At 43.6% G+C, this 14163-nt stretch overlaps 1 long non-coding RNA gene across 1 annotated transcript in view; it reads left to right on the plus strand.

The window, feature by feature from the left end:
* LOC144153711 (uncharacterized) overlaps nucleotides 1-11618 on the plus strand; it is a 135120-nt gene extending 123502 nt beyond the window's left edge. Inside the window, exons 4-5 of the long non-coding RNA XR_013319355.1 lie at nucleotides 7099-7179; nucleotides 11396-11618. This is a non-coding gene — a long non-coding RNA (uncharacterized LOC144153711). The remainder of the gene's footprint in view (nucleotides 1-7098; nucleotides 7180-11395) is intronic.
* The last annotated feature ends 2545 nt before the right edge of the window (nucleotides 11619-14163 follow it).

Genomic DNA, 14163 nt, shown 5'->3' on the forward strand with positions numbered 1-14163 from the left:
CTACGAACGATTTCTGGAAGACCGGGCCAGTATCGCCCATTGCCTATATGAGCTGCTTCAGAAGAACATCATGTCCAAATGGGAAAGCAAGCATCAGGAAGCATTTGAGAAATTGATGAACGTGCTCATCAGACACACTACATTGGCCCTTACGATAAGAGAAGACAGTTTCTAATCTTTTGCGACGCTTCACCTTACGGTGAGGGAGCTGTTCTTTCTTAGCATGACGACGACGGAAGAGAGGCCCCATCACATTTGCTTTACGGATGCTAGGATCCCCACAGCGGAATTACGATAGCTTTACCGAGAGGCACTTGCAATACTTGTTACTGAAGAAAACCTCCACGGGAACATTGCTGTTACAAAAGTCCCGTTTATCCCCAATCATCAACTTCTTGGCATACTTCGTCCTACGAAGTCCATAGCTTAACAGCTGTCTACAAAAACGACCTGAGGACGCCCAGGCTTATTGCGTATGATTACGACCGGGTCTAAAGCACGGAAAGAGCCACGAAAACGACGATATGTAAATCATCTGCCTTTGCCTTACAGTGAGGACAAACTATGGCCCCCTGGTGTGACATCTTGGTGTTTGAGGCTGTGTGATGACCAATATTTACTCCTACAGGGACTGCTATTTTCACGCGTAAACAACGCATTCTACCTCGTGTGCACCACGCTGTTCAAGACGACACAGTGGAAAAACCAACAGGAGACGAATTCTCGTCGTATAGATGAGATTCTGCTGGACTCGCGAACTATGCGGAGCGCCTTGCATACGAATCACGTGTCATTAAACCCCTCATGGCCCCATATCTAGGAGCTACATTGCGCAAGACACAATGGTGTTCTCGCAATAAAGAAACGCGAACGCATTTGCGTATGGTAACCAGAAATTTACAGAGAGGTAGAGAAGACCGTACAACTGTAACTAGAATGCCAAGCAACGTGCAATACCCACCAAAGGACCCAATTTCAATTTGGAACGCCCACAGACACAGAGAACACGCTGCCAGGCTTGCCTTTACTACGGATTCACTCGGTTTTCCTTAATGACCAACGGTTAGCTTGCCTTTGCATTGCATCGCCTGCCCACGCCATCGTTGTAGTGGGCGCCTATACGAAATGATTTAATATCGTGACGTGACAAAGATACCATCTAAATCTATTATTAACATTGCTACGAAGCTTGTTTGCCCCATTTACCAAAAAGGTCATGTCCGACAGGGTAACTGCTTTTATCTCAACCCAAGTCAAGAAATGCTACACTGTGAATGAAGTACAAGCGATAACATGCATAGCGTACCATCCGGCTACGATCGGGAAAGTGGAGCGCTATGTTGCTTAGTTCAACTAAGGACTGCTTCAAAACAGAACAGACAGAATACAATGCCGCATTTGCAGCTGGTTGTTTAAGCAGCACACGACAATCCACAGCACTATGGGTGCAACACCTGCGGAATCTAGGTTGTGCTGTGAACTTTTCCACAAACTGGACCTACTAAAACCACCCAATAAAAAATGAAATAAAGAACACCAACAGTGGAATGTTGGATGAAAATCTCAGAATTCTGCCTGAAGTCAACATGTATCAAGTGAAAAAAGTGAATTCCACGTTCAAAAACGAGGAGTGTGTATTAGGTAAAAGGTAGCTCTTGTGCTTAGTAATATATTCCTCAGTAGAGTTCAAAGAACTATTAAAAAACTATATGCGGCTAAGAAAAAGACATGTTCGGATATGTGAATGATTGTCTTATTATTGTTGAGAAAAGCGAAATGAAGAAAACAGCGTGATAAACCTTTTGAAGGAGTGTGGTTTTGGACTGATTGACGTCTTGGCTGCCAGAAATGAAAAAAGTGCAACTTCTGAAATGGAATTAATTTTTATATGGGGCATGTTTACTGGTGTTATGATCCCAGATTACAGAAAGCTGTTCGAAGCTTCGGTCGAGGAATCCACTGTAAGTAAAAATGGAATAGCCTTTTCATCTTTAAGCACAGCTCCTTCAAACTCTCGTGACCTTCAGCTGAAGGGCAGCTTTCCTAATGCGATAATAAAACAGGGGACGGTATGTTATCCCCTCCGTGTTATCTTTATGAATGTGAAGAAGTTAGCCAGATGGGTAAAAATAAATATTTGACAGGTTCAGTGGCGCAATCACCACTGTATAGAAAACAATACCCTGTTGTATACAATATAGGCAGCCACTCTCTGATAGCTTTACAAACGTGGAAAAATGGTACTCTACAAAGGTGCTTCTCGGGCCCCTAATAAATTATAAAAATTGTGGGTCCGGTCAACACAAGATTAGCTCTACAAGATAAAAGGAGAGAAAATACGTGCTCGGTGAAGCGTCCCCACGCATTCGTAAAATGTGCAGCGGGTGTTGTGTGTATGTTCGAACTTGGTTGTGGACACATATACGTGGGTCAAACGGAGAGGTGCCTAGGCCCCATGTTTCAGACCACCAGAGATCACTGAGTGGGAACTGTCATAGTTATTTTGCAAAACAGGGATTACACACGAATCTCTACCCGTTCTTGAAGATACCAGGGTGTTGTCAAAACAGAGATATAAGAACAACCGATTCACGCATAGCAAATCATATCATCTGCTATCTGCTAGAATAGTATGCCCTCCGTGACTGAGAATTCGCTCATATAAATGAGTTCTCCATGACCTTGAATTCACTGATCTAAATGGCACCGTGGTGTAGCCAGGTCAGGATATACATTATGCTCGCGCAAACGTACCAGTGATTGTGTATCGGTATGTTGTTTGGTGCTATGATTTTAATGCCATCTAGGAGACTGATATATGTATATAAGTTGCGTTTCTTCCCAAAATAAATAATTTGCAGTGCAGCGCGGTCCTTTCCGTTTCTGGGTTTTTTTGTTCCGTGTTCTTTTGCGCTGATCTTAAACGATAAAATTTTACCACCTCACAATCTTTCTAAATGATGTGATACCACAGCGGCGAAGCTCCCAGCAAGCAAAGTAATAAAAAGGCGCAGCTGGAGCTCCAGCGGCTGAATGTAATTGCGACGTGATGTATCACCTCGGAAGATGAACTTAGAACTTTCTCTCCAAAACTGCATAAAAGCAAGAGCACATAAAACAATTGCCGACTCTAACACAGATTAAGAACTTTTGAGAACGACGACAATTAGTAAAGGCTGGAGAAGAACAGCAGGCGCGCCTGACCGCCTGGTAATTATTGTCGTTTTTCATGAAAGGTGTTTTTGTCTGTGATACATTTAGTAGCTCATTATTTATGAAATATTGACTGTGCCTTGGTTTAAATGCATTTTTTTGTTTTTGCTCTCTACGACATAGAGAATATTTTTTGGCTGGTTCAGTCTTGAGCTGTGACTTATTAGGTTTTGGTATTTGTCTGTTTTTCGCGTTTTTAGATTTTAAAGATGTAGAGTAGCGTACATTCTGTCTTTTTAAGTGCGAATGCACTTTATAAGCGACCCCAAACCATCCACCACCGGCGGCGGCGGCGGCGGCGTCGGCGTCCGCAGTGCTCCTCTATATTTAAAAAAGAAACAGCATCCGGCGCCAGGTTTCGATCCGAGGACTTTGCGGCCGCAGCGCGACGCTCTACCGACCAAGCCACGGACGCGACGCTGATATCAGTGTTAGTGACGCGCCTTATATCTTTAACGCATTCAAACTACGTCGTCAGCGGCGTGCGTTGGCGACTCACCGGCGTTATAGCGGCTTGATAACTGCGTGGTGTACACGTGATACTACAAAACCGATGGAAGAGATGGAAGAGAAGGCGGCGAGGCGGTGGGCTGCGGGGGCCGAGCGCAAGCGCCGCAAGCGGGCCGACAACCGTGCATTCGCACTTTCACATTCTCCCCCTCGGGGAAATGCGGGGGAATTTTTTCTTTTCTACATTCGTGTTTCAAGAGCGTTGAAAGCCGGCAAGGGAACAAGAAACTTCGGTGCTATACCCCACTCTGAAGAAGAATGAACAATAAAGCTATGGTTCCAAATGATAAAGTCTTCGTAGCAGCAAACTGCCATGTAATTTGTCTAACAATAGTTTCGATAAAGCAAAAAATTGAGCCGTTTTTTTAACCATACTCTCTTCGGAGATGACCATGTATTGACTGCCGCCTAATTTTCTAACGGTTTTATGTTCACCATAACCTAACTACTTACGGCAAGTAAATGAAATTTGACATAATAATGGGAGGGTCATCTTAAAGCCTAATCTTAGTACAATCTATTTGGGGATAATTTTAAAAACACAGCAATTAAAGCAGTTTTCTCTAATCATAACCCCTGTGCATATAGCTGTGCTTCGCTTCACAAAACACAGTGTAGAAAAGCCAGGTTTGTGTAACCTGGCCAAGCTTATGCCAAACCCCTAAAGCTGGTTTCACATCTAAACAACAATTTATGGCTAGTAAGGCATCCTCCGGGGCATGATATTCCTGCCGTCTTATATAAAATATAAATTCCGTACCTCTTGCTGTGAAGAAGTATAATTCTAACTAGCCAAGGAAATGTTTATGTCCGGGTCAGCAAAGAACTCCCAGGCTACTGTTGGCTACACAATAAAAACACCCGACGCTACTACTGGCTACTGGCTACATCCAGGCTACACAAAGACATACTGGCACTGCCAGGAATCGAACCTGGGCGCGGAGAGAAGAGGAGCGAAAGCTCACCGTTTTTCCCACTAAACTACGCCCACACGTGGAAACGGGGAGACAGACGGTGGTTTCGATTGAGCGTCGACGGGACGGGATGGCACTTTCTGGAGGCGACACATGAAACAAGAGTAAGGGGGAGGCCGATAGACAGGTGACACCCCAGCCACGTGTTCCTCTCTCCTGCTCACCATTGGAAACACGCTCATTTCCGTTTATATGTGCCGATGCGCCTGCATTCCGGACGCCGGCCCCTAGAATCCCAGGTAACGGCTTGCAGAGTGTCTGGTTTCACTCGTTGTAGAGCCACCGGTGTCAATTCAAGTGACGGCGAATGGGTAATCGTTGAGAATTTCGTTTACAGCTTCACCGTCAAACCACCTTCAAGCGTGGCTTGAAGCCATTTTTTGGCGATTTTTTCAATGCGCTGAAGGTGTGGCGTAACTTTAATGATATGGTAATTTGAGGCGGAGCCGCAACATGCCGCTACTCTTGGGAGCGATTCTTGCCCGCATAGCCCTGTTGTTGATGATAATCTACTGGAATCTTGCTAATGGACCTCCACACTTTCGAACCCGTCGTGAGACAAAGAGAACACGCCAGGTTTGAATGTGAGCTCTAATACAACTGGTGCGATTTAGCTCAAGCACGTGCCACCGCTTCACTGAAATTGCAGAAGAGATGGTTTGTGTCGTCTCCCATGCGAAAGAATAACGTTCCAATACTAACCGTTAGCAGCCTCGAAGTAAATCTAATTCCTTGTCCTTAAGTCTCCTGAAAGATATTAAAGATGGAGAACACGCATCATCCCTCCCCTATTGCGGCAACGCCCTTCCCTTTTTGTTGGATTTCGCTTATTCGTGTTTCGAAGAGAAATATTTCGACATTCAGATTGGCAGCGATTCACGCGGCATTGGCCCCCAATAAAATGTCTTCTGCATATCTGGCTGTCCTACTCCCGCGCACGTGCACCTGCTGTCATGTTCCCAACGCATTGGCTTAATTATTGTTTAATTCGGGAATAGTGCCGGGAAACCTCAGTATTTAGAACGCGTGACTGCTGCTCTGCCGACCAGGCTTCAAAACGTACACAAACGCAAATCTGTTTTATGTTGTTGTCGCTTGCATCTCCGGCCATCGCAATTCCCGCCGTTAGGGTTGACGCCAACGACTACTACTGTCACTTAAAACACTTGATAACACAGGTCAGGCTTTGGCGGTAATACATTTTCTACAAGTCTAAACTGCCCGGTCTTTAGTAGAGTTTAAATATTTAGTAGCTTTTTTCACAAGCATGTTCTCAGGTGCGCAATACCGCAACATTTGGGGCCCCTGTGAGTCCTCTTTCGGCTCACCCCTAGTTGAAACTCCGGTATGTGAACTTTTCTTTTTACAAAATTTATTTCCCAAAGCGTTTTTGCAAAAGATTGGCTGTGCCATAAATAATAGGTGTATTACGAATGTTAGGTAATATCACGACTAGTGCGCATGTGTGCTAAGATTACAATTTTTGGTCCTTTAAACACTCCTGATCGTTATACAACTTCCTTCGTTGATGCAGCCTTACAACCACATTGTATTTTAATAACTTTTTTTTTACCTTTGAGGTATGTCTTTCATTTGGAATCAAAATCGGTCTTTCAGGGTAAATAACGCGCTAAATGAAACAGACTCATATAAAGCGAAAATGCCATTCCCCTGTGCACTCATGCTCCTTTCTGCATTCCTTTCCCTACCAGCGCAATGTTTTCACTAGCCAACGTAGTGCAAGGGACACCTATGTAAGTTTGAGCCAAAATATGGAGTGTAAAAAAATGGTCGCCATCCAGCCCTGCGAAAGTGGACGTCCTGCGAAGCTGTTGTAAACCACTACAAACGCTGATGGGGCAGGACAGGGCCGGGTATGAAATGTTTCTCGTCGTCTCGGTGGGCTTGTCGCTTGCGCTAGGCTTCTCTAGCGGCTAATGGTGTGCGCTGCCTAGCCTGACGCACGCGCTCCATATCTTGGGAAAGAACTCTATTCCGTGACACTATTCCTGCCTAGCCTTTGAAGATAATTTGCAAACAATTTTTACCAGGAACACATGGGGCGGTCCCCTTGTTCACAGAATCCTTTTCATCCATAATGTGGTTTTAATGCTGGTTTTGTGCTTTGCCTAAACGAATTGTGACCTCTATGCTGTATGCTGGATTTGCCTGACGCATGCGCCCGCCGTCTTGGGCGAGAACTGGTGGGTCCTGCCTGTATTTGGTTTGTTTACGACGCAAAATGTTCCAACCAGAGGGTAACAGCTTCGCTGCAAAAAGTTTGGTTGTTCCATTTTTTGGGTTACCACTTATTTTCAACTATTGTGCTGAAACATTTTTTTATCGTGATGCAAAGCATATGAACAACAAAATCAATGCTTAATGTACGGTTGTTACACAGGTCAACCACAGCTGACGTATACGTTACAATACATGAACACAACTCCTGGATGTGCCGTTTTCGAAGTTACAACAAACTCTGGTAAGTATGAATGTTTTCGTTCTTGAGACTTAATTAATTACCTCTACTGAATATATATATATATATAAATATATATATAAATATATATATATATATATATATATATATATATATATATATATATATATATATATATATATATATATATATATATATATATATATATATATATATAGGTTTGGAAATGAGGGGCTCGTATGGAAATACAGAAAGAAATGCCGGCACTCTACAACGCCAAAGAAAGCATATGGGAATGGTTAGACCTTTTTTTTACCATTAGTGACGTTACATTATTTTTTTATTAATTACGTGAGAAAGAAAGAAAGAAAAACGCGCGCCCAGAGTGGGGACCGAACCCACGCCTTTCGATTAGATCTCGGATGCCTTACCAATTCGGCTATCTGGGCGACTGTGTTCTGCTTCACTTTCTGGGGTATTTATATTTACTACAACTGTATCTGCCGCTTTGAGGTTGGTAGCCAGCGCCAACGCCACTTCTCCCCGTGCAGTCTAAGTGGCGCTGGCTACCACCCTCAAACCGGCAGATACAGTTGTAGTAAATATAAATACCCCAGGAAGTGAAGCAGAACACAGTCGCCCAGATAGCCGAATTGGTAAGGCATTCGAGATCTACTCGAAAGCCGTGGGTTCGGTCCCCACTCTGGGCGCGCGTTTTTCTTTCTTTCTTTCTCACGTAATTAATAAAAAAATAATGTAACGGCACTAATGCTAAAAAAAGGTCTAACCATTCCCATATGCCTTCTTTGGCGTTGTAGACTGCCGGAATTTCTTTCTGTATATATATATATATATCTATGCATAGCGAGGGCCTCTGTTCTGGCAGTCTTGGGGCCATCGGGAGCTTAAGAGGGTTCAACGCTGGTCGACCAATCTCGACATGTCGTGGACCATCCAGTCACGGCCCCGGCGTTAAAAAGAAGGTCCCCTTCACCCCGAGAAGTCGGAGTGGCGCTGGCTACCACCCCCAAGCCCAGGAAAAAAGTTACATTGGGATAAATACCCCAGGAAGTGGAGTGGAAAAATAGCCCCGTCAGTAGCGTAGTGGTTATTGCACCAGACCGGTATTCGGGAGGTCGTGGGTTCGGATCCCAACGGGTGGGCATTTTTTCTCCACTTTTTTTCTTTTCAAATTCTTTATCTGTTTCAATGACCTACCTTATCCTCTCTTTCGTACCTTATCTTCCTACCTTTCCTACCTTTGTTTCCTACGTTATCTTCCTTATCTTTCCTACCGTATTACCTACCTTATCTTCTTTCTTTATTACGTAATTAATAAAAAAAATAATGTGACGTCACTCACGGTAAAAAATAGTCCAACCATTTCCCTTTGCCTTCTTTGGCGTTGTAGACTGCCGACCTATCTTTCTGTATTTTCCTCAACGAGACCCTCATTTCCTTACTATATTATTCTGCGAAAGCCCAGCGAGGGTCTCGGTTATGGCAGCCTTGATGCCTAGGTAGCATAAGAGGGCTTCCCGCAAGTTACCCGCTCATGACAGGTTGTAGACGTACAGTCACGCCCCGGGGGTTGAAAAGAAGGTCCCCTTCTCCCCGTGTAGTGAGAGTGGCGCTGGCTACCACCCTCAAGCGTCAGATATACTTCTATTACATATAAATAACCCATAATGTGAAGGAGAACACAGTCGCCTAGATAGCCGATTTGGTAAGGCATTCGAGATCTAATCGAAAGGCGTGGGCTCGGGCCCCACTCTGGGCGCGTGTTTTTCTTTCTTTCTTTCTTCCGTATATTTAAAAAAATGTTAACTTCATGACCAAAAGAAAAAAGAACCTCACCACACCCCTATGCCTCCTTTGGCGTTGTAGATTGCCGACCTATCTTTCTGTATATACATATATACATATATAAATAAATAAATATATATATATATATATATATATATATATATATATATATATATATATATATATACACAAAGTAGAAGTACGCTCTTCGGAGACTTTATTTCCAACGTTTCGACCTGAGACAGGTCTTCCTCAGGAATGAAGGTAAAATCGTACGGACTCAGAGTGGGGGCGGCTTGTGTTTCGGGGCGCCGCCCCCACTCTGAGTCCGTACGATTTTACCTTCATTCCTGAGGAAGACCTGTCTCAGGTCGAAACGTTGGAAATAAAGTCTCCGAAGAGCGTACTTCTACTTTGTGCGTATTCCTGCAGCAACTAAGGACTGCACTTCACGACTTTATATATATATATATATATATATATATATATATATATATATATATATATACAGAAAGAAATTCCGGCAGTCCGGCAGTCTACAAGGCCAAAGAAGGCATAGGGGAATGGTTAGACAATTTTTTTACCGTTAGTGACGTTACAATATTTTTTTATTAATACGTCAGAAAGAAAGACAGAAAAACCACTTTTCTTTCTTTCTCACGTATTAATAAAAAATAATGTAACGTCACTAACGGTAAAAAATTGTCTAACCATTCCCCTATGCCTTCTTTGGCCTTGTAGACTGCCGGCACTTTTTTCTGTATTTCCTAACGAGCCCCTCATTTTCCAAAACATATATATATATATATATATATATATATATATATATATTAATTTATACCTATATATATATATAGCGAATCAGAAAATGGGAAATGAGGGGCTCCATGAAATAAGACAGAAAATAAGGCTTGGCAGTCAAGAAAACCTCGGAAAGCAAAGGGGAGGTTGTGGTGGGTCATAGGAAGAGATGAAAAATTTTTTCAGTCGAAAAGAAAGTGGTGAAAAAATGCCCGCCGGGTGGGATCCAAACCCACTATATATACACTATTAGCTATATATATATATATATATGTGTGTAGCTAATCAGAAATGGGAAATGTGGAGCTCCGTGAATTAAGACCGTGGGGGGGGGGGGGGGGGGGGGGCTGCGGTAGGTCATACAAATAGATGAAAAATTTTTTTAGTCAGAAAGAAAGTGGTGAAAAAATGCCCGCCGGTTAGGTTCGGAACACACGACCTCCAGAATACTGGTCTGGTGCAATCTTCACTACGCTACCGGCGGGACTGTTTCGCCACCACATTCATGGGTATTTATGTTAAGGTATGTTTTGTTTCCTGCACTTGAGGGTGGTAGGGGCGCCACTCGGACTACTCGGGATGAAGGGGACCTTCTTTTTAACCCCCGGGCACCGGGCAGTGACTCGAGTGTCTACGACAAGTCGAGAGTGGTCGACCAGCGTTGAACCCTCTTAGGCTACCTTTGGCACCAAGACTGCCAAAATAGAGGCCCTCGCTATACATGTAGCTAACCAGAAATGGGTAATGAGGGGCTCGGTGAATTAAGACAGAATAGGGGTTGGCAGTCAATAAAACACCGGAAACAAAGGGGGGAATGCGGTAGGTCATAGAAACAGATGAAGAATTTTTTTTTTGAATCAGAAAGAAAGTGGTGAAAAAATGCTTTCTTTCCTTTGCTTTCCGCGGTATTCTTTACTGCCAACCCTTCTGTCTGTCTATATATATATATATATATATATATATATATATATATACATATATATATATATATTAGTGCTGGAAGCTATAGCGCCAGCTATGTAACAAATTTCTACTGATACACTGCTAAAAAGTGATGTGTAAGGTTACCGATGCATTCTCTCTTTGTACATTATTCTTCGTCCTTTTTTAAGGAGGCTATAATTTTTGCGCTGGCGCAGTCGCAGTACGGCATTAAAATATTCACTAAATGTATTGTTTCAACCTTTGCAAATTTTTGTCTGGCTAAAAGAGGTTGGTGTTTGTGCGAACACATTTATGGGCTCATGTTTTGGGCAAACGCTTATTTTGGGTCATTGTGCAGCAGATCGTAATAATTGGGGCATCGTGGACACCTGCCACATAGTGTGGGCAATATTTCCGCTTAGGGCGAGATGTTGCAGTCCTGGAGTATACATAAAAAAAGGTACAATTCGTAGTTTAACGAAATGCTTCATCTCAAGCAACCCTTCGATGAAACAATTCCCGTTCAGTGCTAAGGTGTTTCTGTGCACTCTGTGATGTCCTTTACTAAACAGATAATTTATCGACACCCGGTACAGCGTGCCTGCTGAAGAGGGCAAATTCTGTCTTGTTTTCCGGACACCTACGCTTACGACACCTTCTGCTTTGTGCATCCTCTAATTGGCTTGGCTTTCTCGTACATTGTATTTTGTCTTTTCGCACTTTTTAGGTCCAACCGTTTGTAGGTTACACGTCAAGGACAAATATTTGCAACATAGCCACGATTTACAGACGTGTAAACTGCACTACATACAATATTGTGGCGCCTTTACACACCGAGTATACGAGGAGCGGTCATGCAAAAAGGACTGGAAATACTGACTTCACAGCCGCGCGCTACAGTCCTTTCGCACACGACCACTATAATTCTGGTCGCGACGGAAGCATCCTGTTTGTCACCCTTTCGGAAACGATTACTGGTGAATAAAGTGCGGAAACACCTGAATTGTGACATCATCTGCCCGTGCGTGAATGTTTTCTGCTTGTTCTCCTTTGAGTCATGCTTCAAGTCTTCAAACAGTATTTCAGGTTTATGTGCAGTGTAAAGTCTCAAGAAAAAAATGAATACATCTCCCAGAAATAATTTTCAAGGCTGTTGAATCCGTTCACGTCAACTACCCTCAACGCCTTTTTACATTGTCTGATTTGGAAGATAAAAAGCTGCGAAGACGAAGCTTAGAAGCGTAAAATGCCGACCAGTTTTTTTAACGTTTGTTGCACTTCAGCTGCATTGCATTAGTTGTTACAGACATATATACTGCATTCGTGCGAAACTCAGCAAATCTCATTTGTTTTGTCACAACACCGTAGGAAAGTTGTGAGAATGAAAAAAAGACAGCAGTAATCAATGGCGAGCTTCGTGAATCAAACAGCCTAATATCATGTAGGATGTCAGGCTTACAATGTGCATACCGCAAGGTTTATTGCTACTCGTACAAAGAAAGACGAAATGATTGCCCCTACATGTACATTTGCTAGGACCATGAGAATTTTTAAAGGAGTTTTGGTGGGAGGTTTCTGTATTTTTGTGCGCTACGTACCGCCGCTAGGGCTACAGGCAGGGCACTCTTGCTACATATGCGGAGATGAGCACGCCAGATATGAAATGCCATTTTTGTATTGTGGCGGCTGCATCCTGGACAATTGGTGGCTGATATGCTCCCTGAAAAGAGGTTCGTTTGTAAGTAGCAACACGAGCAAACCCTTACAGATTGTGTGATGACGCTCCTCTAGCGCCGCAGTAGTAACAGTAACGTAGTATCATGGCAACAGATTCGTGATACCGCTGCCATCACATAACATACAAATCAAGAAAGTAAAATACAGCGCCACGACAATATAAGCGCAACGCTCACCACACTCACACAGTCGTAAAAGAGGCGCCAAGTGGTATCTGTGCAACTGGAGGGTCCTCAAGTGATTATTCTAGCTCTGTTAAAATTTTCAGGGAATAATGTTTTGAAGTACTTCTACGGTTTATAAAACGTACACAACCATAATAATCCGCACAGTTTTAAGTAGTACGCCCAATACACAGCTGTGTATTTATATACGTATAAATACAGAACTGGTTTATATATAAATGTATAAAAGTAAACGTCTGTATGTATAAATACCGGGTTCTCTATTTATGTATATATATCGCCTTAAACCATAGAGAAAACTCCCGCGAACAAATAAAAGAACTAATGGCACCACCAGGAATCGAACTTGGAAAGAAGAGAGTAACGGGGCAACAGCCCCTTGTCTTACCGATTGAGCTACGAGCCCACGCCGAGACGGGGAGAAAGACTGTGCACTCACAGAGCACATATGCGGTTAACCCTTGCGTTCTCGCTCAATGCCACGTGATAGCGTCACGTGACCTCTCGCGCCACTGTGCGCTCCACCACGGCGCGTATAGCGGCCTTGTGCACGCCTTGCGCATGCACTAGGAGTTGCAAAACTACAGGAAGTTTCTTCCTGTAATTTTGCAAAGGCGGGAAATTACTTCCCGCCTTTGCCGCCGGTCTCGTCGCCTCCGCAAGCAGCGGCCGAGATGGGCGAAAAGTGAGGCCTTCTAACACCGACTTTGAGCTTCCTTTATTTTATATAAAAAACAAGTTACAACTCCTGCGGCCTCAGCAATACAACTTAGCCAACCACCATTCATGAAACATGCGTCGATTTACCCTAAGCAATGAATCTCAATTTAAAGTAAGAAAGGGTGTGGTAATGCATTTTACTTGTCTCTGGTTACCCTCTTGGTAGAGCGACGTGTGAATTCAAGTAAAGCTGCATAGGCATCAGCGTATGGGGTGTCGTTCACAGACACGCATTCCAAAAACCTTGACAGGGGGATTTGCATCCATTTTTGTATAATTATGCATAAAAATTCATCACTCCACTAGAAGCTGGTGAAACTGAAGGAGAGAATGGGAGGATATGTTGCGCTTGCACAACACTCCAAAAGGATGCGGAAAAAAACAGCACGACCTTGACAGGGTGACCAAGCGGACGCAGCAACGACATCTGTTGATACGTACTGGAGCCTAAAATCAATGAACAAATCACTAAAGAATCGTATGAAAATGTCTTAAAGTCAGCACGGATCTGCGTTCGAAACCGATGTTGGTTTATATATTGCTCAATTGACCACTCGTTTGACAACTGTCCAGCTTGTTCGTGTCATTGTGGCGCCATGCACGCGCGTACACGAGCAATAATAATATTCCATTCCGTTAATAACAGCGGAGATGTTTAATCTTTGCTTTCGCCATGGACCGTTACCAGAACTCCCAGCCGAGATTTGCACCTCCTCGCATTGCCTAGCAACCGTCTACAATAGGACCGATCCCAGTAACCAGCTGGCACCCCACGCGGGTAGGGCAGAGTCCTCGATTTGCGTGTTCTCCGCTTCTATCTCTCGGAGCCATGGTGTGCGTGGGCTAGTGGGGA

This window comes from Haemaphysalis longicornis, unplaced genomic scaffold (genome assembly GCF_048455015.1).
Source record: "Haemaphysalis longicornis isolate Haplotype H1 unplaced genomic scaffold, Haemaphysalis longicornis Haplotype H1 scaffold_9, whole genome shotgun sequence".
Taxonomy (NCBI): Eukaryota; Metazoa; Arthropoda; class Arachnida; order Ixodida; family Ixodidae; genus Haemaphysalis; species Haemaphysalis longicornis.